The sequence below is a fragment of the Mirounga leonina genome, unplaced genomic scaffold (genome assembly GCF_011800145.1).
Source record: "Mirounga leonina isolate KUSES-001 unplaced genomic scaffold, KU_Mleo_1.0 Mir_93, whole genome shotgun sequence".
Taxonomy (NCBI): domain Eukaryota; kingdom Metazoa; phylum Chordata; class Mammalia; order Carnivora; family Phocidae; genus Mirounga; species Mirounga leonina.
This window is the reverse complement of record NW_023270854.1, coordinates 12,066,071-12,088,756: the sequence shown is the minus strand read 5'-3', so window position 1 is coordinate 12,088,756 and position 22,686 is coordinate 12,066,071.

The following is a 22,686-nucleotide window of genomic DNA, read 5'->3' as shown; positions in this document are numbered from 1 at the left end:
AGCCAGTCCGGGTCTATTAATGAAGTAACGAGGCCACCTCACAGTGCTGCTGGTATGAATGGTTTATTTTTAATTTGGCATCACCTCAGAGGCATTAACTCCTCCCACTACTCCCACCAGGCCCCTAAAGCCCTGGGGCATTCTGTAACCAGTCTCCCTACCCTAGAGTTTAATGGCTAGGATGAGCTAGAATGTCAGTTTAGTCTCTAGAAGTATCCCCGAGGATTAAGGCTTGTTTGTCAATATTTACACTGATCAGTCGATGACTGAATTACATATCCATTTGGCATTACTGGGGAAGAACTTCATAAATATTATTTATAATAATATTAAGCATTAAGTAAATCAAATAGAAAATGCAGAAGGTAAAAATACAATACAGTGAGCCCATTTCTGACTATAAGAATGAGTAAGAAGTAATTTACCTTAATATGAAGGCATCACAGACTTTGAGGTAGGACAGCATTGTGATTCTGTCCATTTAAAGAATGCATGACTCTGTACTTAAGTCTCCATGCTTTCCTTCCTTCCTTTATTATTAGAAGTAATCATGCTTTTGGTGAAAAATAACTTATTTTATCATTAGAACTGTCTCACAGGACTGTGGTAAGGACAAATAAAATAATCAATTTAAAGCACCTAACTTAGTTCCTGGCATATGCAAGGCATAACTATTACTATGTACGCAGGAGAGTAAAAATAATGTGAAAAGTTCAGAAATTAGGATGAACTAAAATAACAGAAATAAAGATATTGAAAACTATGGCTAGGCCTCTCATCAGTAAAGCCGTAGGACAATGGAAATGCTTTTCATAAAATAATGGGCAGCCAATAGCTGGAAGGGTTCAAGTAGGGGCTGTGTCATGTTTGTGGGGAGGGACAAGCTGTAAATAAAATTCTTTTAATTAGGCGGAAAAGTTACAAGATGACCTTTGAAGTCCCTTTCAAATCTATTATTATTTGATCATGAAATTGAGATCCTCATTACCTGGCTTAGCATTTAAGTCTGTTGGTTGTTGACATCATTCTGAGATTGAATTTCATAGCCTCTTAGAGCCGCAACAAAGAGCAGGTTTGACCAGGAGCTGGTGGAGGGCTCAGTGGAGCTGGAAGAAGGACGCTGGAGAGTAACCAGAATGAAGGGCATAGGCCAGAAGGAAGTCCTTCGTTCCTTGGAGGGGTGTTAAGGTTAAAGTGGCTGAAAAGTGACTTTGCCCATTTTAATTTGCTTGGGTGATATATTAATTTAAGTATCTAATTATAGTTAAATATTCATATTTAATTTAAGTATCTGGTTATATTTAAGTATCTAATTAGCGATGGTCTTTGAGAAATCTCAGCTTTTAAAATACAATTGGCAGGTAAACATTGTCCCTAGGCCCTATTTCTTATCTCCTAGCCGACGTATATGTATATGTGTATGTATATGTATATGTATATGTATATGTATATGTATATATCATATATCATCATGTATACATATATGTGTGGGGTGTGTGTGTGTGTGTATATAAATTTATCCTTCTGCTGAGGAAGAATTTGCTGCTTTAGCAGTTTGGTGATATCATAAAAATTGTGAATGTCCTGGAACCTCTGGCATCTGTCATTTAGATTTAGAGGGTGCAAGAGGATTAGGAGGCTGAGTTTTCTCACATCAAAGGTCAGTTCCCTTTGCACTCATTCTAAAATAAGACTTGTTTGTGGGGCCTGATTAGACCTGGTTCAAAGAAAGCCACCCAAGTCCAAGGAAGGCTCTTGTTTAAGATCTGTAAAACTAGGATCCATCCAGAATATTCCCCATCACATGAGAAGCAGGCTGTGCACCAGGTGGCGTGATTCGAGACACCCCCCTGGCCACTCTAAATGGGCATGCATTGAAAATGTTTTATATATTGTCATAGCCTCTGAAATCCTGCACATTAGAAATTTTTCTCTGTCTATAATACATTTTATGAAAATTTAGAATGTGTATAAAATCCTAGGAGAAATTGTGCGGTTATTCGGCATTCACACATAAAAATCTGCTAATTCAAATTGCTTTCTTTCTCAACCTGCCTGACCCACGGATGGACATAAAAGACAATTTCTTTCTTTGGAAGTAGTAAGAAGGCAGGGGAAAGGGATATTTGTGCAATAGGAGGAAAACGTTGGTTCATCACATAGCCAGGGAAGGGAGGAACAGAAAAGGCAGGTGTTGGGATTTTCCACTGAGCGGGGAGCCTGATGAGGGGCTCCATCCCAGGACCCTGGGATCATGACCTGAGCTGAAAGCAGCCACTTAACTAACTGAGCCACCAAGGCACCCTACCATCTTAACCATTTTTAACTGTACAGTTCAGTAGTGTTAAGTACGTTCACATTGCTGTGCAGCCAACATCCACGACTTTTTTCATCTTCAAAATGAATATTCTATATGCATTAAACAATAACACCCCATTTTTCATTTCCCCCTCCAGCCCCTGGCCACCACCATTTTACTTTCTGTTCTTATGAATTTGACTACTCTAGGTACCACATATAAGTAGAATCATACAATATTTGTCTCTTTGTGTCTGACTTACTTCACTTAGCATAAGGTCCTCAAGGTTCATCCACATTATGGCATGTGTCAGATTTGTTTTCTTTTTTTTTTTTTAAGGCTGAATAATATTTCATTATGTGTATATATCAGATTTGGTTTATCCATTCGTTTATTTGTGAACATTTAGGTTGCTTTCACACTTTGCTATTGTGAATAATGCTTCTGTGAACATGAGTGTGCAAACATCTCTTTGAGACTCTGCTTTCAATTCTTTTGGATATGTACCCAGGAGGGGAATTGCTGGAGAAAGTTCTGTCTTGTCACAAGATCCGAAATGAGGGTGGGAGACATGTTGGTGCTTCCAGAAGGAAGCAAACGGGAGGGAGAAATGGGCTATGACTCAGGACGGTCTCAGGCTCAAGGTGGCATGAAAAACCTCTTGTGCACGCTCATCAGAGCTTACTAAAAATACCACTGGCAGGCAATCACTGCAAGATGTCTCATTTAATTCAATCCCCACAGCAGCCCTAAGACTTAGTGTATTATAGTCTCAGGAGAGGGAGCATTGTGTGTGTGTGTGTGTGTGTGTGTGTGTTTGGGGGGAGTGATTAACTGATCTTGAGTTACACTGCCTGGATTTCTATATCAGACCTGCTACTTACCATCTGCATGACCTTAGGAAAATTACTTAACTTCTGTGTCTCACTCTTCTCATGGGGATAATCGTTTTGAGTTGTATCCAGCTAATACATGTAAAGATTTTAGAACAATGCCTGTACTAAGCAATCAATACTCATTATAATTATGAACTTCCTTCCTTCCTTCCTTTTCTCTCTCCTTCCCTCCTTCTCTCTTTCCCTCCCTTTTCTTGCTCTCTCCCCCTCTTCCTTCCTCTCCTTATCCTTTCCCTCCTTCCTTCCTTCCTGCATTCTTTCCCTCCTGCCTTGTTTCCCTCCTTCCTTTTCATTTCCAATACAAATAAAGAACTTGAAGTTTAAATAATTGACAGAACCAGGATTTGAATCAAGCTGTTTAGGACTCCAGTGAAAAAGCTCTTTCCAGAATTCTGTTGCTCCTTCTCCTTGTTAATAAATAGTGAATCTCACTTTGAAATCCAGATTATTGTGTGTGGACTTAATTAACTAACATTTGATTTAGTAAATGTTTACTGAGTATCTATTGTGTGTTAAACAAAGACTCTGCTCAGAATAGAGGATGCTGTTGTAGCCTAAGGAAGACGAGGTACTATATTAAATAATAGGATGTAGGAAAGAAAAGCAAATCAAGTAACTTTAGAAACAAGAGACTGAGAAGAGTGCAGAGCACCCTATCACTGGGGGAGCCTGAGACATTCAGGTTTTCCATAGTTCTTAGTGCTGCTTTCCCTTGCATCACAGACACATCTGTGTATTTTGATCTGGTTTCTAGCCCTACCACCTCCCCCCTTGATTCAACACCACTTCAATGTTTGGAAGAAAATAATTTGCACAATCATTGCTTCTGTTGCTCAGAGCGTTGTCTCATGGTGAGAGGTGATAAGTGGAGAACAGTGAGTAGGAAAACAGCTCCTTCCCTTAACCCTTCCAAGGCACAACACTGCTTAATTAACCAACTAGCACTTACTGCACTAACTCAGGTGTCCCAGGCCCACCCCCCGAAGTCCCCGCTTTATTTGTATTTTCTTTACTAAGCAACAAGCTTGCCAGCTTGAGATGTCTGTGTGATATGTAAATGATGCCCCGACCGTTTTATATTCTGCTCAGCACTGGGACAGCAGTTTCGGATCTGTCATCTCTGCTGAAAGATATCAAACTCAGATGTCAAGGAAGATTCTCAATTTAATGCAGAAAAGCCAGGTATTTTCTTCCTGGCTCCCCTGATTTACATCAGTTTGTTTTATATATCTTTGATGATGTAAAGGCGGTTGCTGTTAATTTTCACCTCCTGGGACCCGAGGTTAATTAGTCTCGAAGGACAGGGGCATTTGAAGATGTTGATCGGAGTGTATCTGGAGATGTGGTTGCTCAGATGTACAGGACACTAATGTGGCAAAAGTGTGCAAAGAGAGCTTGGTGGGGACACGCCTGGGAAGCAGAGGGAGTTATGGCTTCATCTCTCATTCTACTGAAGTGCAGAGGGGGAGCTCCGCTGTGAGCATTCTTTAAATGCTAAGTTGGAAGAGGCCCACCTTGTGAAGAATGAAATTGGATCAAGGGTGCTGTCCCTAGAAATCCCCTTATACCTGCAGTTCCTGGCTGCCCTTTGTGACCCTGGAGGCCTGCACTCTTCTGGAAGATGAGCTTTGGGGAGGTGGGGCCCTCCAAACTGGACCTGCAGCAGGAAGGCCTGAAACTCCTTTAGTGTGAGAGATGGCATTGTGCAATGCTGAAACTCTGGTGTCTGTTTTATCACCATTTTAAAAAAAGATTTTATTTAGTTATTTGAGAGAAAGAGAGGGGGTGGGGAGCAGAGGGTAAGAATCTCAAGCAGACTCTCTGCTGAGCATGGAGCCAGATGTGGGGCTCGATCCCAGGACCCTGAGATCATGACCTGAGCTGAAGGCAGATGCTAAATGGACTGAGCTCCCCAGGCGCCGGTGACAGTTCTTTCTAGCAACACAAATGTCATATGGAGAATGCAGGCACTGTCCAACTGTCATCCAGCAGTGAGGGGCCTAAGAGGGAAAAGAATCTGAACCTGCTAGAATTTGCAGAGGTGTCCTTGTCCGGTGATGCAGAGAGTCTTGCGTGGGGAAGAGAAAATGTGATGATGTGCCATAAAGGAGACAAGATCTCTGTGCATTTTTCCTCCCACAGAAAGGTCTCTAATAGCTGAAAGGTAAACATGTAGGAATCCGGGGGTAGTCTCTGCTTCCCTCTAATTGTGTGAGGGCATGTGGTGAAATCTTTGCTCCGTGTTGTTTGCGATGTTGCAAGCCTGCTTGGGGATATCGCTACCACACCTTTCACCATGGCAACGGTTTCCAGTGGTGGGCTTGTACATGGACGGAGAGGGGCAAGAGCTCTCAGGGCAAATATGCTCCACCATTTATCTCCAACAAATAGGATGGATTATTTTCATCTACACTGTATAACCACATGAGGATACCAGGCATGTATCTGCACAATAATTAGATATTCTTTCCCCTTTGAATCTCAGAGCATCCTTGTAATAAAAATGAGCAGGATTAATATTATTTTTTTTTAACTGACATCATTCAGAAATTTGGGCAACTGAACAATTCTTGACCAAATATTTTCTATGTTCTTAGCAAATGAGAGTGATGGTCCTAGTAACACTGTTGCGGAATGCTGGCAAGGGACACATACTTACTTTCCTTCTGGAGGGCCAGAAGTTAAGACTTAGACTTGTGGGTGGGGTGTTTTTGGGGGAGTGTTTTAAAGTCAGGAGCAAATGGTAGGTGGGAGTGTAGTTTAAATTTTAATATATGTAGACATGCTAGAGTTCATTATGATTGCTGTGTACCCTTGCATGGGTATATCTGGACATACAAAAATGCAACTTTTATCATCCACCTAGAAAAAAGGATGTTTGTAGCTGTAGTTGCTCTCAGAAGGCCTGGCTATTTGAGAGTTAGCCCAGAATGCAGGCGTTCCACAGAAAGATCGGCTGCGCTGTGGTCTGGGCACTTCCAGCCAGACTCTCCTGGTTGTTGCTTCCTATAACTCAGTGGCAATGCTGCTTTGAGACTGGGCTTCAGGAAATCATGAGTTACTTCTTTTCTTCTCTTCCCTGCTGGTGCCCAGTGGGTCCTCTGCCTGGACAGTGGAGGCTGGCTGCACTGAGAACGGCGACCGGACTCACAACATGGCTAGGCTGGGGGTGGTCGTCAGGAATCGCTACCCAGTATTTAGTGCCATTTGTAGGCAACACCAGGAAATCCAAACGTCGTGGCCCTTCCTTATAATGGTTTATCGTCTGTTGTTTAATGAAATCATATAGCTACTGTTTTCCTATAGATATGTTTCAGTTTGAGCATACCCATTAAAAATTATAAAGACCAGGGGCGCCTGGGTGGCTCAGTTGGTTAAGCGACTGCCTTCGGCTCAGGTCATGATCCTGGAGTCCCTGGATCGAGTCCCGCATCGGGCTCCCTGTTCGGCAGGGAGCCTGCTTCTCCCTCTGACCCTCCCCTCTCTCATGTGCTCTCTCTCTCTCATTCTCTCTGTCTCAAATAAATAAATAAAATCTTTAAAAAAAAATTATAAAGACCAGAATTAGACTGGTTTTATCAGGTTTCTGGTCAATGACCGAAACCTTCTTTCATGGCAATACTTCGGTTATTGCAGCCAGGTGCCATATTTGCCTTAAAATTAACTGTACCATTAGGACGCCTGGGTGGCTCAGTTGGTTAAGCGTCTGCTTTCGGCTCAGGTCATGATCCCAGGGTCCTGGGATTGAGCCTCACGTCAGGCTCCCTGCTCAGTGGGGAGTCTGCTTCTCCCTCTCCCTCTGTTGCACCTTCATCCCCCCCCGCCAACTTGTGCTCTCTCAAATAAGTAAAATCCTTTTTAAAAAAGTAACTGTACCATATTACCGATTCATGTCAGCCTGGGATTCCTTATGACCCGTAGGTCTTACAAAGTATATCTGTAATTTTACTTTATACCTGGGAATCTCTGATTGAAATAGCTATTCTTTGCTTGATGAACACTTGAATAGGCCTTTTGGCTGTGCCTAGTCTAGATAGGAAAGGTTGAGATAAAGTTTGCATATCATTTTTCAGGGAATATTTTTATCCTTTCAAAATTATGAAATATACACACATATAGAAAATACACAAAATATAATCTACAGACATATTTAGGAACAGAACACTATCCTATTGCACCCCAGAATTATCCTTTATTTCTTTCAGATAACAATCTCCCTTCACCCGAGGATTAACCATTGTCTTATATTTTTATTGCTGTATAGTGTACCACCATAAGAATATACCAATATTTATCATTCTGTTGAAAATCAACATTTGGGTAGTGATTGTTTTTTTTTGTCCTTTACTTTTTGCTTTTATTCACAATATAGATACAAGCATACTAGTATATGTATCCTGATATATATGTGAATAAATTTCTCTGTGGTGCATATGGTGGATGGGACATTGTTGGGCCACAGGGTAAGTTTATCTACTTTTGGTAGATACTGTCAAATTTTGTTTCTAAAGTGGACATACCAATTTATACCCCTTATGTGTGGAGTAAGGGGTTCTAGTTACTCCCCACCCTTGTCTTGGTATAATCATTTTATTTTTTTTCCCTTTTGTTAGATGTGCAATTAACTAAGATTGACAGATAAAATACAGGATGCACAACTAAATTTGAATTCTCATTAGAAAAAGAATAATTATGTAGTACAAATATGTCCCAAATATTACATGACATACCTATATTAAAATTATTTATTGTTCATCTGAAATTCAAATTTAATAGGGCATCCTGTATTTTTATTTGCTAATATGGCAACCCTTTATGTAATTTTCTTATTGTAGTATAAATTTGTATTTCCCTAATTTCTATGAAGGCCGAGAGCCACTTCAAATATTTATTGGCTATTTAGATTTATTATCTGTGAAATCTTTCTAGGAGAATTATTTTCCCATTTTTCATTGTTTTTTTTTTTCTTTTCTATCATATGTACTCTGAAAAACTCCTACAATAATATACATTCCGTGTGTGTGTGTATTAGTTTTGTGTTTGTTTATATGTATTTCATGTGTCCATATATCCTCTCCCATTCTTTGGCTTATTTTTTCACCCACCTTATGTTGTTATTAATTAAACAATTTATTCATTTTAATGCTGTTACATTTTATTAATCTTTTCCATCATGATGAACATTTTTTTATGCCTTTAATGTACCTTTAGGTCATAAGTTCTCCTACGTAATTTTATAAAAGCTTTATGTGTGCTTTATGTGTACATCATCTACCTCTAGTTGATTTTTATGTGTGCTGTGAGCTAAGAGTTCAGTCTTTTGTATCTTTTATGGATAAACAATTACCCCTGTGCTATCTATTGAAAACAATATATATTTCTTTTTTCACTACAGTTTTTGCAATGTTGAGACTTTCAGATTTCCACAGGAAAACCGAGAAAGAAGAAAGTATTGACACAGAAGGGGATTCAGGCATACGCCTTTACCATAGTGGCAAATTGCTATTGAAGAACCCAAAGAGTGTCAGCCCAGGGTCCACTTGTAATTGATTTCTTGTCACTTCCATAATGTGACACTAAAGTCATTAGCAAAAATTTTGTCAAGCACCATAGTTAAGTGTGAGCTTCATGGTATCTACTTCTCAGGGCAAGGAAGAGAGGACTAAACCCATTTCTTAGGAAAAAAAGGTATCAGAAGGAGCTAGAGAAACAGCTTATGCCAAGAAGGCCTGGGGTGATGAGGGGGAGCAGGAGTTTCGAGCGAGCAATGATAGAGGAAGACGAGGGTCTTCAGAAAACCCTGGCTCTGCTCAAGTCACCTCTGTAAATCCCTAGAAACTTTCCAAAAGTTTGGAACTGAGTTTATGATGGTCAAACTGGAATGTGGCTTGAATAACTGTATTTGAGCATTAAAGAGAAGGCTGAAACCAGAAAGCTGGAGATTTTGTTGTGGATATTTGGGTCACAAAAATGAGAGGCAACGTGACTGGGATGGGGTTCTGGTTGCTCAACTGGCTTTCTCTTAAGATTATGGGGCCAGGAATTGGAAGGAAAGAGAAGAAATGCTTCACCGAAGGTGCTGGAAAACTCCAACGCCGACAGAGGGCAGCAGGTAATATAAATGAATAAATTGAATCAGGTCTAAGAAAGACAACCGTGTCACAGTCACGTCAGCTTGGTGATAAAGGGCTGCTGGTTGGAGCATGGGGGGACGGAGCGGCGGAGTGGGGAGTGGTTGGTGTTGAGGACTGTGGCAGCCTGGATCCAGCACACGGGGCCCCTTGTAAAGGAGCAGCTGCTGCTTTTCTGCAACAGGGTGGTCCCATTTCGGAACGGAAGTCTGTGTGGCAGATAATGCAGACCTTTCAAGAGGAACCAAGAATCTAGATTTTTATGTGAACTATCTCAATTATTAGTTGTTGGTAACTGGTTCAGTTATAAAACATACACCCACAAAAGTAAGAGAAAAAGAAAAGAATTCTAAGAAAACACCCTATGGGCCAAAGAAACAGGTCTACAGCCGGGCTCCTCTTCCACGACCCTGGACGAAAGCAACACACTTCGTAATCACACAGGCCCAGGTGAGGTTGAGTGAGAAGGGCTAGAAAGCCAAAAATGGCAAGAGTGACTGGGGGTTGGAAGGAGGATGGATGGGCATTGACACCGAACATCGTTTCTCCACAGTTTTGCTTTAAACTTGCCGTTTCAATCGAGCCTGAATGCCTACAGATTATTGTAGAAATAAACTAAATAGGCCAAGAAAGTAAATTATTTCTAACCACCCATAGAGCCACTTAGAAAAATGCTTGGGGAGAAAATAAATACTGACCTGAAAGTAGGGTCAGTGATCACTTGCTGGATATGAACACCTTCAAAGAATTACCTTTATCAGAGCAGGTGTCCATCAATAAACAGAATGCTTCTCTAGCAAGAGTTCAACGTGGTGTCAGGTCGGCTGTCCATTATCAATAAAATTATTTTTCCCTGAAGAGTATCCAGGGATACCTTTAGGTTTCACTTGTCAACTTGTGTGTTATTTTTCTCTCCTGCTCTGGCTGCCCTCATCTTGAGCAGGAAATTTGAACGGGATCAGCCACGCGCTTTATCAGCGGGAAGGAAACTCTTTCATTAGAGGCAAAAATTTAGTCTGCACACACTCATGCTTACACACAGATTCCTCCAAGCGAGGCTGCCTTATGTGATTAAAGGTAGTGTGTATCAAGCGTTAATTACAAAATTACTGTGCTCTTCTGAGTAGTGAACAATTATCAGGCAAGCGGCACAAATATCCTCATGCCACAAGGCTGCCCTTCCTTTCCATGAGCTTTAACAATTTATTTGCAGGCCTTCAGTTGTCTATTAATTATGCATGCCTCTCTATACATTCACTGCATGCCTGAATGATTAGGTATGTGCCATATCATGAAGGTTATGCAAGTGAGGACTGGAAATTCAAAGATACCGGGTTCCACGCTTTCCTCAAAGCCATCCCTTTGCCCATGTGCACCTTTAGTAGTAAAGACAATATTGCAGCAAAAGACCTGGGCTCCAGTCAGAATAGTCATAGGGTTCAAGAACAAGGAACTCTACTTCTCTAAGTGTTTTTATCATGGGTTGTAAGGAACTGTCCATGGCATAAATCAGGAGTTTATAATTTTAGAATCTAAAACAAATCAGACTGATGGAAAGAAAAAAAAAGTATATAATTAAAATTACAAAGAGTAAAAAATTTGATTCTTTGAACCTACATTTTTTTTTAATTTTTTTTAATTTTTTTTTTTTTTAATTTATTTGCGAGAGAGAGAATGAGAGACAGAGAGCCCGAGAGGGAAGAGGGTCAGAGGGAGAAGCAGACTCCCCGCCGAGCAGGGAGCCCGATGCGGGACTCGATCCCGGGACTCCAGGATCATGACCTGAGCCGAAGGCGGTCGCTCAACCAACTGAGCCACCCAGGCACCCCATTTTTTTTTTTTTAAACTATCACACGCTTTGGCACCGTCAGTTTCAGGTGTTAGAACGAGTGACATTCTGACAGCCTGAAAAAATTATTGGGGAGCTGACAGATACTCGAAGTCCTTCTCCCCTGCAGAAGGGCCTGAACCTGCACTGTCAACTCCAGACAGCTGTACCTTCCTGGCCTCTACCTAACCTTCCAGGACTGCTGCAAAACGCACTATTAATAAATGAGTAATCCGTTTGGCATAACGGATTAAGTGACTTCAAAGGAAATTATTATTTTAGTATTTAGGAAAGAATATATAATAGCAGAAATGGACAAATACTACTTATAAAAAAACAAGAATATTTGAATTTTTAAATAGTTCCTGGAGATTTGTCATATGACCTAAAACTTATACATAATTATTGATTTTTAGGGGTCTGTGTAGGTAGGTATAAGGAGGTGACGCGCAAGGCTCTTTTATGGATACATGTCTTCAATAGCTCTCAAGCTTTAGGACGCCTTAGAATCAACTGGAAGGCTTGTTAAACCACAACAGATCTTGACGCCCCACCTCGACAGTTTCTGATTCCCTAGTTCTGAGGTGGAGACAGAAATTTACATTTCTTTTTAAAGATTTTATTTATTTATTTGAGAGAGCGAGAGAGAGCAGGAGTGGGGGGAGGGGCAGAGGGAGAGGGAGACGAAGGCTCCTAGATGAGCAGGGAGCCTGACATGGGGCTGGATCCCAGGACCTGAGCCGAAGGCAGATGTGTAACCGACTGAGCCACCCAGGCGCCCCAGGAATTTACATTTTTTAAAAAATATTTTATTTATTTGAGAGAGAGAGAGTGAGCGAGAGAGACAGCACCATGACACGGGACTCGATCCTGGAACTCCGGGATCATGACCTGAGCCAAAGGCAGTCGCTTAACCAACTGCACCACCCAGGTGCCCAGGAATTTAAATTTTTTAACATGGTCCCTGGTGCTGCTGATGCTGCTGGTCCAGAGACCACACTGGGAGAGTCACTGCTATAAACATAAGCTCCATCTTTTTTTTTTTTTTTTTTTAATTTTATTTATTTGACAGAGAAAGAGACAGTGAGAGAGGGAACACAAGCGGGGGGGGGGTGGTGGGAGAGGGAGAAGCAGGCTCTCCGCTGAGCAGGGAGCCCAATGCGGGGCTCTATCCCAGGACCCTGGGATCATGACCTGAGCTGAAGGCAGACGCTTAATGACTGAGCCACCCAGGCGCCCCAACATAAGCTCCATCTTATCAGGAGTAAAATCTCTGTTGTTTATGTCAGTACCACCGTTGGTGCTCAATGAGCAGGTAATAAATGAACAGCACTGCCGAAAGCCATCAAAATCCTGCACACCTCTATTACAAAGAAGTTTTAACAGACCACTTTAGGGCAGAAAATCATCTAGATTTTTGGGTGCAGAAAATCATCTAGATTTTTGGGTGCAAAATGCATTCCAATGGACTCAGATGCTTCTATTAATGCAAAATACTGGTTCTCCTTATTAACAAAATGTATTGCTACTAGATTTTTTTATTAGGTTTTTAACATTTTTATGAATTTTGCCACATTTGATTTTTGCTCTTCATTTAATGTACATTTCAGAGAATCTACTTTTCCTATTCCAACTGGGAGAGGAACATTCCCCAGATTCACTGCAAAAATAACTAATGCTTGGGTTCTTACTGTTTTTTTCTCTTTTCTTCTCATTAGAACCACTGATTCCTGTCACAAGAGTGTCCGAAGCCACCACAAACAACTTATTCTAGGTACCATGCAAAATACAAATGACTTTACATCCCCAGAATAAGTTTCATCTGACTGGCAGAGGCTGCTGTAATTCTGTGCCAGGCACACGGGAAGCCTTTTATACGTATGACTCCATTTATATCTTACAGTGAACTTTTAATGACGCCTGTTATTTCGAAGCTGCATTCTGTCTAATAAGTTGCCATCCAGCCATTTATGGACATAAGGGAAAGAAGATACAGGAATGCTAGATTTGTTGTCTCCATCTGGTTATTTTACAGATGAGAATGCTGAAGTGATTTTGTTTTCTATGATCACAAACCTGGGTGCCTGGGCTATTGGGGGAAGCCAAACATGATGTATGTGCATTAGAAGAATTGGTAAAAATGAGTGAGTTGAGCTGGATTTAAAATCTGTATCTTCTTCCTAACACAGTACTTTGTCCCCCAATCGCTTCATCTGATATGTTCAGAGTTGTGGCTTTTACTCATCCCCTACAGATGGAAGTCACACTCTTTATAGTAAAGTTGGGTAATTCTGTAAAGATCCTGGTGGAAGTAGAGAAATGGGAGTGGGGACGAGCCCATGGTGATGGTTTGTCCTTACCCCTGCTGCCCCAGGCCGAAGTGCAGCAGTGGCTGGAGCTCTCCAAGCCAGACGTGAAACCAGGCACGTTAATTCCAGACACACGCTCCAGGCAAATCACTGCATATACTTGGTTTTACCTCTCCTTCTCTACCTCCCCTGTCCTCTGGCCATGCTGTGCTATTGCAGGGGCTATGACAAGCCTCTGCTTAACAATGGGGTGGAGAAGGATTTAAGAAAGAACATCCTGGGAGCTGTATGTGAGGAAGGGATGATGTTTTTTTCTAGCAAGTGGAGGTGTCCTAGGCAAAATACTAAAGGTGACCTCCCAAGATTGCTATCCCTAGTTATTCCACCAGATGCTAATCTCAGCACCACTGTGAAGGGACTTTGCAGGTGGCATTAAGGTTTTATTTTTATTATATATATATATATTTCGATCTATTTATTTGCTTATTTATTTGCCAGAGACAGAGCAAAAGAGAGAGCACAAGTAGGCAGAGCGGCAGGCAGAGGGAGAGGGAGAAGCAGGCTCCCCACTGAGCAGGCAGCCTGATGCAGGGCTCGATCCCAGGACCCTGGAATCATGACCTGAGCTGAACGCAGCCGCTTAACCGACTGAGCCACCCAGGCGTCCTGGCATTAAGGTTTTAGAATAAACACTTATGCATGTATGTATGCATCTGTTTATTTTAGAATAAACCTGCTTTAGATGGGCAGGTTCAAAATGAGCAGATTCATGTGACCCTGAAAAGCAGAAAACTGTGCCTAGCTGAAGGGAGATGAAAAGACAGAGAGAGTGGGGTTCTCTGGGTGGCTCAGTTGGTTAGGTCTCTGACTCTTAATTTTGGCTCAGGTCATGATCTCAGGGTCGCAGGATCTAGCCTGGTTTTGGGGTCACACTCAGCGTGGAGTCTGCTGGAGATTCTCTCTCTCCCCTTTCCTTTGCCCCTCCCCCCCACTTGCTCTTGTTCTCTCTCCCTCTCTCAAATAATAAATAAATAAATCTTTAACAAAAAGAAATAAAAAAGAAAAGACAGAGAGATGTGGCAGAAGGGGAAGTCGCTGAAGGAGAAAAAGGGCCACAAGCCAAGGAGTGCAGTGGTTCTAGAAACTGAGAGTGACTGCCAGCCAACACTCAGTGAATAGTCAGGAACCTCCATCCTATACCTGCTACAAACTAAACTGGGTCAATAACCTGAATGAGTTTGAATGCACAATCTTCACAGCACCTCACAATAAGAACCCAACCAGCTGGCAACTTGATTTTGACCTTGTGAACCTGGGAGCAGAGAAACCAGCTGAGCCAACTGGAACTTCTGGCCAACAGAAATATGAGATAATCTAAGAGTTACTACGTGTGTGATGATCAGTGCCTGCAGCATCGACAGCTAGGACAGGAGGAATGAGTGTGACCGAGGACGGCGTCAGGTCCATTTTCTCCCACAGCTCACATAGATCCTGCACACCCTCGTGTTTGAGCACAGTCAAGACAGAGGAAGAATCATCTGTATTTTGTCCATCTGTGTATCTCTGGCATCTGGTTCAGCCTTAGGCCCCTGGTACTGATATGACAGATTTATTGAATACAAATTAAGATAGTATTTAATTTTTGCTACTGAATATATATTAACACTGAATGTTACTAAACATAAATTCGCAATCTAAATTTCACATTTATATTTATATATAATTTATATATAAATTTACATATTCATATAAATATACAAATATATATAATATATAAATAAGTTTATTATATAAACATATATAAATTTACCCAGCAACCTCTGTGTGGTAGGTATTATTACACACATGAGTGAACTGAGGCAGGAACAGTTACTAACCCGTTCAGTGGCCATAGCCTGGTAAGTGGCAGAGGCAAGGTTTGAATCCAGGCAGGCTAGCTGCACCACCCATGGTCAAACCCCTGTGCTCTGTTGCTATTTGCTAAGTGAATACATAGACACTGATGAGCGTCGGAGATTTTTGGCATTGGCCACTGCTCAAGTTACCCCCACCATTTTGCAAAGTTACTCATCAGTGGCCAGCCATGGGATACACCCAAAATGTAGCTCTAGAATCTGTTGCAAATGTTATGCAAACGTTGTCTACTGCCGCTGGGAAGACGTGTCTTTGAAGTATTAACTTTGTCTCAAATAGTGTTTCAGATATGTTCTGCTTGATCCTTTTTCAAATTGAGGAAATTTCCAGTTATGGCTTTGATGACTGCTTCATCTAATTATTCTCTTTCACTTTAGGAAGAATTTTTCTAAACATGAGGTTCAACCTGTTTTTCTTACTACTCTTATTTAAAGGGATATTTATATTTTACTAATTACTCTATGTGAGTTTTTGTGTAGTATCTGAGATACTTGTGGTGAATCAAACTGGATCTGTGATTTTTATTTTTAATCCATGGGTGGCAGCATGTCAAGTCCATATCTCCAGGTCTGTGTGCTTCACCTTTCCAAAACAGACTTCACGGTTTCTCTTATTTCCCAACATTTCTTTGCCTGTTCTGTTCACTTGGGTTTCTCAAAAATGAAATTTATCCTTGATTCCTGTCTTCCCTTCATATCTCACATCATACACTCAGAAGATCCTTGTTTTATTGGAAAAACATGCCCAGAATCCACTCACTTTTCTTGTCTTGACCAAAGGTGCTTCCTGCTACAGGACCCATACTGTGGACGGGGATGAAAAGGCGAGCGGGAATGCAGTCTTCTCTAGTGACTTCACCATGTGGCCAACATTGTCCTGGGGACCTAGAGGCTGAACCGATGGGAGCTCGATTCCACTGTTTCCTCACAGACCAATTGCCCATCTTGCCTGTGCTACCTCCTTCATTCCATTCCTTTGATCTATTCTCCCTCTTTTCTCTCTCCTACCTTCCCATTTTCTCTATTCATTCCTAATTTGCCCCACCTTTATGTTGTGTTTTAGTTTATTCCGTGCATTTTTTTAAGTTTTTTTTTATTATGTTATGTTAATCACATCATTACATTACATCATTAGTTTCTGATGTAGTGTTCCATGATTCATTGTTTGCATATAACACCCAGTGTCTCCATTCAGTACGTGCCCTCTTTAATACCCATCACCAGTATTCCTTGCATTTTTATAAAACAATATCTAAATCACATAATTTTATATTTCCTGACTATTTAGAGCCCACGTTCAGAAGTCTAAGTAACTACATTATCCTGTGTGTGGTCCAAGAAGCCTATATCTGGCAGGTAAACGTCTTCTTTTACATTTATTGCTTCCAAAAATATTTTCCCTAAACTTAGATAAAAGAAGTGAAGAAGGTCCCCTCAGTAAGCAGTAGACTGTCAAGCACAGATTCCCCTACTGACATTTTCTTTTCCTTTTCTTGGGGTAGGATATGACACAGGTATGAAAAGTAACCATTGCCAAAGTGAACTAATGAGTATATTAATATTTATAAGGTGATCATTAAAGCATTAACTCTAATTTGAATGATAATGCTGTGGGCAGACTTGCCACTGTACTCATTTCCATGCTCAGACTTGATCCCTGCAAAAAACATTGCCCAAACCAACTCCCTCTTCAACTGAACATGATGAACAAAGAAGGTAGCTAATCACTGCTGGAGCATGATCTTGAATTGATTGCACTGTGGGAAGACAGTCTTGCTTTTATATATTGCCACTGTTTGCTTAAAACCTAGGACATTAAAGAGAGCGAGAAAGAGAAATATACACTGCACTTTCACTGTAACATGCTTACTGGAAATCCTCATCTCAGAAAACGGTTCGAATAATGAAAAAAAGTGAGACTTCGATGACATAAAGCAATTCATTGTAGAAATACGTGACAGAAGTGTTAAAATAACTTGAAGTGTTATTTAATTATTGGTTCACTTAAGTTATGTATTACAATAATAGCTGTTGCATGTGGCATCGTTATTTTAAATTACTAGTGGTATAAACACATTTTTATGGGCCCATAAAAAAGTAAATTCCTTGTACCAGCGGTTATTAAAACTAGTACTATCCTGTACTTCTTATATATTTTTGAACTGCATTGGAAAACAATTGCAATCGAGTATATTTATTCAAAGTAATATTTTCAATTTTTGTGGTATTTGATAATAAACTCTTGCTTGGCCGGTTCTTTTGATAAGAATACTGTGCATCTGAGATCCAAGTTTACTGTCTTCAGTGCATATTGCTCATCATTAAAATCAAGATGGTGATTTCTCACTTGCTGTTGTGAAAATTAAATGCTTACAAATACATAAAGCGTCTAACAGTGCTTGGAATATAAAGGTTATCACTGATCTTGCCCATCACCATCATGATCGTTATAACTGTTAGTAGTCGTTCTATATTAATTCTATATGAATGTTTATTTCCTACCTCAACTTTTAATGTTTTCTTTATCTTGGCTGCAACTACATTTTTCTCAAATCTGCTTGAAAGCAGAAATCATCTATTCTGCCATTGTACCTGGCACCTCGGACTGTCCTGAGCATACGGAACATGGTCAATTTAATTCAGCTCATCAGACATTCATATTAGATTTGACCATGGTGTGTTTAAAAGAAAGCTCAAGCTTCCGATGGCAGTGCCATGCTACATGGTGTCTTCCCTTCTGTTTTGCTGATATGATCAGCAGATGAAAGTGGGTGCAGTCAGAAGCATGGATAAAGCCACTTTGGTAGTGACCTTCCTCACATCTTTTATCCCCCTTCCGACTTAACCTTACTCTCGCTCTATCTCACATCCCCGTGCCCTGTTACTGACCCTTTCTCTTCTCTGTTCCTCTTCCCAGGCTGCAATAAATTTCTGGAAATGTGCTGATATTCATACTTTCTAAATTAAATTGAGCTTTACTCTACCTCAGCGATTGTAATAATAACAAAATGGCAGAAAGAGTTTCTTCTCATCACTCTTTCCCTTCGGGGTCTAGGAAGTGATAAGGTATCAAAGAAATACAGATAGATATCCCCAAGAATATTCATGTAAGTTGTGTGAATGTTGTGCAGTGTGGGCGTTACAATGATGATGATAATAATGTCTATTAATTATTGATCATTTGCCAGACATTTTGATATATAATGCATATTATCTAGTCCATTTCCATAATAACACCTTGTAAGATGGATATTATTATTCAGTTCAGAAAGGTTAAATCACTTGCCCAAAGTCGTATGACTAATTAGGAGGCAGAGTTGGGATTTAGAGCACAAGTCACTTTAATTTCAAAGTTCAATTTCCTCCTACTCTGCTGTCTTGCACATCTATTTTGGGTTGTTATTTGTTTTAATACTTTTACACTTTTGTATGTCTTTAATTTTATTACTTCAATTGTACTTCTAATCACATACTTGGCTGATTCTAACTTTTTGTTTAATTTTAATTTTTTTTTTAAAGATTTTTTTTTTTTTATTCATGAGAGACAGAGCGAGAGAGAAAGGCAGAGGGAGAAGCAGGCTCCCAAGGAGCAGGGAGCCCGATGCGGGACTCGATCCCAGGACCCCGAGATCATGACCTGAGCCGAAGGCAGATGCTTAACCATCTGAGCCACCCAGGCGCCCTGTTTTATTTTAAATTAAGACTTTATATTTTTAGAGCAGTTTAAGTAAGGTTCACAGCAAAATTGAAGAGGTACAGAGATTTCTCAAATACCTCCCACCTCCACACATGCACAGGTTGCCCCAACTTCAACCTCCCCCCCAGAGCTGTAGGCATATCTGTTATAACTGGTGAATCTACCTTGACACATAGTCAAAGTCCACAGTTCATATTAACTTCGCTTTATTTTGAAATTCAGAAGATTCAGTTGTGATATTCTTCTCTATTGTTATCTACCTATCTATCCATCTATGAACATCATCAATCATCATTTATCTATAATTTCCTTCATGTTGTTGTAGAAAAATGAACACCCTCCCTCATTTTTTTAATGACTCTGACTCCTCCACCCTGAGTATGAAGGTGTGAATGGCCTCACTTGAGTGCTGTCCTCAATTTTTTCACCTGGGTTTGATTGTTTTTTTTTTTTTTTTTTTTGAAAATTTAAAAAATCTTATTATGTTATGTTAATCACCATACATTACATCATTAGTCTTTTAAAATTCAGCAGTGTCTAAAAAAATCCTCGGTCCATGTCTTAGGCTCCAAACTCCGTTTCATATTTTCTGGAAGATACCTCCAGCCAACTGTCTCTGATTCCACACACATTATTTCTCCCCTTTCCTAATCAGGTAATACCACTCCTCCTAGTAACTTTTGAGTCATCTTGCCCTGTCTTTCTTCCCTGGAAGCACTATTTGATCTGCCACCAAACCTGGATAATTTTCCTTTTGTTATTTTTTTAAAGATTTATTTATTTGAGAGAGAGAGAGAGAGAGAATGCAGGGGGGACGGCAGAGGGAGAGGGAGAGAGAAACCCAAGCTGACTCCACGCTGAGCGTAGACCCTGTCTATCTCTTCCTCTTAATTTCCATGATTATTTACCTATTTTATCATAATTTGGAAAAATCCTTTTAACAACCTTCCAGCTGATATCTCTGCCCCCTTCTTCCTGTGTCACAGATAGGATTTACTCTTTCTTCGCTGACCTCTAGCTCCAACTTCTTGTTCCCGTTTTATCCCCTGACCTTCTCTTTATCTCCCACTTAACCTTACTCTTTCTACGCTGTATTTTGCTTGGAAAATATTTGGCCCTTTTAAACTCAAATTTTTCTTTTTTTTTAAAGATTTTATTTATTTTTTAGAGAGCAAGCGAGAGAGAAACAGCATGAGAGGGGAGAGGGTCAGAGGGAGAAGCAGGCTCCCCACTGAGCCGGGAGCCTGATGTGGGACTCGATCCCAGGACCCTGGGATCATGACCTGAGCCGAAGGCAGACGATTAACCATCTGAGCCACCCAGGTGCCCTAAATTTTTCTTTTCTGTGATGTTCATCTTTTTTCTATGTCTGTTGAAATTGTCAGCCATTCTTCAACATTTGTGTCAAGTATTGCCTCCCTAAATTATTTACCTATCTGCCAAGTAGAATTCAAATTTCTCTCCACCATGATTCTGCAGTGATTTGCACATAGATTCCAATATTACAGCAACATTTTGTTACCATTTGATTTGCACACTTAGATTGTAAGTCTAAAAATAAGGCAAGTCTTCTCATTTTCTTTCTCAAGAAGATAAACACAGGTTGAATCACACACTTGATACTCAATAATTGCCAGTAACTTAAAGTACAGACCCTGGGAATCAATCATCTTGTACATAATATTTTACAGTACAAAACACTCTATAGTGACATTTATTCCCTGCCCACTCTCGCTCCCTTCCTACTCCAGTGCACAAATAGGAGAAATCACAGGCTTTACATGCATTTCAATTCCACCTGCACAATTTAACAGCTAGTGATGTGGGGCCAAATTATTCAACTCCCTGGAGTGATGATGTCTTCACCCAAGAGCTGGAAATTTGGTTGTTCTCAGGATTAATGAGATGATATATGTGACCTGTCTTAAGGGACATGACATGTATATCATGCTATGGAATCATGCCTTTCCTTCCTTTTGGCCTTCCCTATTCATTTAAAAATCCAGTTCCATATCACTATTAAATACTGAAGCTTTCTTAATCAGAAATTCTGATTTTCTGTCTTTATTTTCTAGTGTTTTATATTTGACAATTTGATCCTGGTCCCTTAGAAGGTATATTCCATGAATTATTGTTAAATTTTCTTTTTTTTTGATAAAAGAATTATTTATTTATTTGAGAAAGAGAGAGAGAGAGGAAGAGAGCCAGCACGAGTGGGGGGAGGGGCAGAGGAATAGAGAGAATCTCAGGTAGGCTCCCAGTCGAGCACAGAGCCTGATGTGGGGGCTCAATCTCATAATCCTGAGATCATGACCTGAGCGGAAACAAGAGTTGGATGCTTAATCAACTGAGCCACCCAGGTGTCCCACCATTTTCATGCTTGATCAGCATTACTGGAAGATGACATCATGGGCTGGCTTCCTCTTTTATCCCATTAGCAACATATATTGAGCACTGATTTCTAGAAAATGAATTGAAAAGAGATGATATTTTTCTCTTTAATTATTTTTAAAAAGATACTTGTTTCATTCTGAAATATTTATATCATTCCTAAATTCAAAGAGAAAATCAGGCTTGTATAAAGTATATTTAATGAGAATAAGTGAATACACCCTCAAAATAATAGTGATAAACAATTTTTGTTGTCCACTTTCACTGGTTGAAGAAATAAACTTGCAGTTATAAGAGGAATATGTTCTGGGGATCTATGTACAACATGGTAACTATACTTAATTGTACTGTACTTTATACTTAAAAGTTGCTAAGAGAGTAGATATTAAATGTTCTTACCAAATCAACAATAACAACGAAATGTAATTATATGAGGTGATGGATGTATCAACCTTATTGTAATCATTTTGCAAAATATACATGTATCAAATCATCACACTGCATACTTTAAACTTACACAGTGTTGTATGTCAATTATATCTCAAGCAGAAAAATTTAAAAATAAAAAGCAAGTAAGAAAAAAACCAAATCTGAGACAAGTATCAGAGTAAGTTGCTTTTATTAAAAATGTGTAAGTTTGAGGGCGCCTGGGTGGCTCATATGGTTAAGCATCTGCCTTTGGCTCGGGTCATGATCCCAGAGTCCTGGGATCGAGCCCTGTATAGGGCTCCTGGCTCGGTGGGGAGCCTACTTCTCCCTCTCCCTCTGCCTCTCCCGCACTGCTCATGCTCTCTCTATCTCTGTGTCTCAAATGAATAAATAAAATCTTTAAAAAAAATGTGTAAGTCTGAAGGCAATGTGTAAGTTTGAAGGTAAAGTCAAAATAATATGTTAGAATATAGTGGCCCACTGTGATTTCTGACTTAACCAGAAGATAGATTCCTAAGTTTTATCCTTCATGATGATAGAGCTATAGTTTATTAAGTGCTCAGCAGGTATTTTAATTCACTTCCTCATTTCATCCTAATAAAAACCTAACAAAAATCCTATGAGGTGGGTGCTGTCATTACCCTACTTTTATGGAGAAGGCATAGTCAGTGTAAATAACTTGCCCAAGGTCACAGAGGTAGTAAGTGATGATGCGGGACCTTGAGCTCAGGTTGACCTCAAATGCCATGCCCACAGCAGCCCTGTACTCTTCTTACTCTGACTTACATTTGCT